A 3,343-nucleotide genomic window follows, 5' to 3' on the forward strand; every position below is an offset into this window, starting at 1 on the left:
GGATAAATGGTTAAGTTTAGGGACTGGGGTCAGGGATAGGATGTCTAAAGTGAATACACGTAATTTCACGCTTTGGGACGGTAGTATTTGTGCATTTTCTACACTTTGAAAAATTACGACAACAGATTCCGCCCCATCCCGTCAAAATATGACGCAAGGGGGGTACCTGATGCGTCAAAATTGGACGCAAAGGGACCTTTGAAAAACGTCAATATGTGACGAGTCGGGAGTGAGAATGGGTTGAAATATCACTTATTCAAAACAGCAGAAATGTTTGTTTTGTTAAATTGTTTTTTTTTTTTTGTGTGTGTGTGTGTCTAATTGAACCTCAACTCATCAGATCAGAAATGTCAGTGTCTATTTCACAAAGTATAAAAACAAGTTGGTTTTCTTTTCTAATGAAAGCTGAGTCAAAGCCTGAACAGTTGGTGACCCGAGCCGAGGCTGCAGTCCATTGGCAGCATACGGCCAGTGGTTAAATCAGATTTTGTCAATGAGAGTTGTGGGCTTTAGTCCTAATAATATCTGCTGCCGCCGGTGCCAAGCGGAGAATTCTTGGCTGTAAATCACCTCGCAGATGCTGGAGCCATATGTTTCACTGCACTGCAGGGAGAATCTAACACCAGCTTCACTGCAGATTATCAATGGGCGAGATTAAAGGTGAGGAATCAAATCCTGTGAGCACAAGTGTGGATTGCATTACTGCTCTTATTGGATCATTCTGATAATTCAAAGAGGTACCCTGAAACAAAAAACTATCTCAGTGTAGAGAGAAGCTTTGTTCAACAGATTTATAAACATTTTTAGACAGATGGGTTTTGTTTAAAGCTGACATGTGGATGATATATTCTTAAGTAAATCAGTCATGTTTCTTCTTCATCTTGACAGATACTACAACTTGAAATATGTCAATTTGTCAAATCATATATATGATCTGCTATACAGTATTTCTGAAAGAAATGTAGACTCTGAAATGTAACATAAAAGGTTTATTCCAAAGAGTGGAGCGGGGCTGCAAAATTAGAATAAAAGTCTGTAAAATAGTTTAATCACCTTCAGTCTTTTCCCCTCATTAATCAGTTAATGTGTTTGTAACAGAAACCAAGGCAAAACGTTCCTATTCTCTCAATGAAACGTGCAGAAGAAAGGTGAAAGGGACAGAAATAAAAGTTACAGATGTCCACTTCTAAAGCTCATAGAGGGCTTACACCACCAAATGGATTAAAGGTAAGGTAAGCCAGAGCTCATGTTTTAGTCGGGACATTCAGTTAAAGGAAGAGAGCTCCAAATAATGCTGTTTTTTTTTCCTGAAACCTGGACAATGCCTGTTAATATAAAAGCTTCCTGTGTTGTACTGATCACCCCCTGCAAACCAACGTATATTCAGTTCACTGAAATGGCAAAGTTAGATCCATGTTGTAGGATGGGAAAAAGGTGGAAACACTGGAGAAAATCACTGCTTGTGTAGGTGCAGAAGTGCATCTGGGCTGTTGGATTCAAGGCCATCGAGAAAAAGAGAAAAACATGCAGGTTAGCCAAGTGTGTAGAAGAGAGAAAGCATCTGTTACTAAGACTTGGGGCATCTGGACACCGTACTCCAGAGCAGCAAAATCCACCAAATCTTTTACGGGATTTGTTTTTCCATTGCAGATGGTCCTTTGCACATGTTTTCCCTCCCATTGGCCCGGGGTCCCATGGCAGTGCTGCAGCGATAGGTGCTGCTTATAAGGGTGCGCTCTGCCTGCATCAAGCCCCTGCAGACTGAGCAGAGGAAACTAGAGAGGTGTGAGCAGCAGGAGGACATCCAGGTGCAGAGTACCTTTAGTCACTGTCAGGTGGACAGGTAAGTGCTGCTGCAGTCATTTTATTTTTTGCTTTATCCTTAATATTTGCAGTGCACTTGCTGCAAAACCTTTTGAGACATTTGGACAGTTTTAGTTGTGATGCATCAGGGATGCGGGTTCTGCAACATTGATTTGTGCTGCTTGCATGGCAGCTTCAAAAGCATATCACCGTTTACCATGTTCAGTTTGACAAGAAGTCAAAGCAAAGCTGGAAACTGAGAAAGAATGTGAGTGATTTGTTAAAATAACCAAAACATGAAGACTGGTGTTTTTCATGAGTGAGTACCAACAAGGAGCTTTTAGTAGATGTGAGGATTTCTTTCTTTCTGCAGAATTGCATTTGCTAAAACTCAAACTAATGGTATTTAATTAAAAGATTGCCTTTTCTGCAGTTTTTCTTATAAATTCCATACAAATAACTGTCAAATTTAATCTTTTCTATCTATAATTTGGCTTTTACATTGATAGATATAATAATTTTCAGCAAATTAATGGGTATTGCTTTTGACAATGCAGAGATAGCTTTGAATTAGGATACTAATGTTTCTGAATGATAAATCCAACGTACCTCATTTCACATTTTTACCATAATGTTTCTGAACTTTACTTCAGGAAAAATAAGTACGTGAAATTGAGAGAAAATAAAATTTATTTTGTGGCATGAAATAACAATAGATAGATTAGACCTAGATTTATCTTTGGATTGATAAACTGATAAATTTGTAGAGAGATGAATAAAGTAGGTGTGTTTAACTGAAAAACAACAATGCATATAGAAAATTAATAAATATTTTGTTATTATTTTAAAGAAAGTTTGGAAGAGTTACTTAAAGTTCAACTTCATAAAAACATTGTTTTGTTTGTCCTTGTATATGCAGATTAAATAAGGCTACAATTTTTTAGTTTTTCTCTCACTAGATGGCAGCACTTCACAAGCTAAGGACTGATCACACCACAGCAATAAGAATAACAACACAAAACACCTTTTTTACTGTGAAAAAGCATAATCAGAATTGGTGTGAAATATACCTTTATTTTTTTCATCACAGAAATATATATTATTTTATAAATTGTTTGCATTCTACAACAAACAAAACCATATTGCAAGTATTTTTAATATGAATATTTAGTGTATTGCTTTCAATGTTTTTTTAAACAATACATGGCAAATGATTGTGTGCCTTTTTCTGTTTTTATTTGTGTTGCAGGAACCACGTCTCGTGGAAGAATCACCCCAGCACACTGTTTAAGACCATCATAAAACATTTGACATCCTGTCTTTTTGGACTGAGTAGGTATGAAAGTCAAACATTTTATAAACTTTGTTTTTTTTAAACTCTCTAATCATTCTGTTTTCTATAAACAGGGCCCATAAGTTTCAGCCAGCTCTGTTTTCAGAGACGTCTGCAGACACATAAATAATGGATAAATGCATTAAGTTCAATAGATTACAATGTGACAGAGTAAACAGTACAAATATATACAGTATATATATACAG

General features: G+C 36.6%; 1 long non-coding RNA gene across 1 annotated transcript in view; it reads left to right on the forward strand.

Moving 5' to 3' along the window:
- The first annotated feature begins 1,688 nt into the window (after positions 1 to 1,688).
- LOC106514750 (uncharacterized) overlaps positions 1,689 to 3,343 on the forward strand; it is a 14,333-nt gene continuing 12,678 nt past the window's right edge. The window contains exons 1-2 of the long non-coding RNA XR_001309916.1: positions 1,689 to 1,843; positions 3,053 to 3,139. This is a non-coding gene — a long non-coding RNA (uncharacterized LOC106514750). The remainder of the gene's footprint in view (positions 1,844 to 3,052; positions 3,140 to 3,343) is intronic.

Source organism: Austrofundulus limnaeus, unplaced genomic scaffold (genome assembly GCF_001266775.1).
Source record: "Austrofundulus limnaeus strain Quisiro unplaced genomic scaffold, Austrofundulus_limnaeus-1.0 Scaffold22, whole genome shotgun sequence".
NCBI lineage: Eukaryota > Metazoa > Chordata > Actinopteri > Cyprinodontiformes > Rivulidae > Austrofundulus > Austrofundulus limnaeus.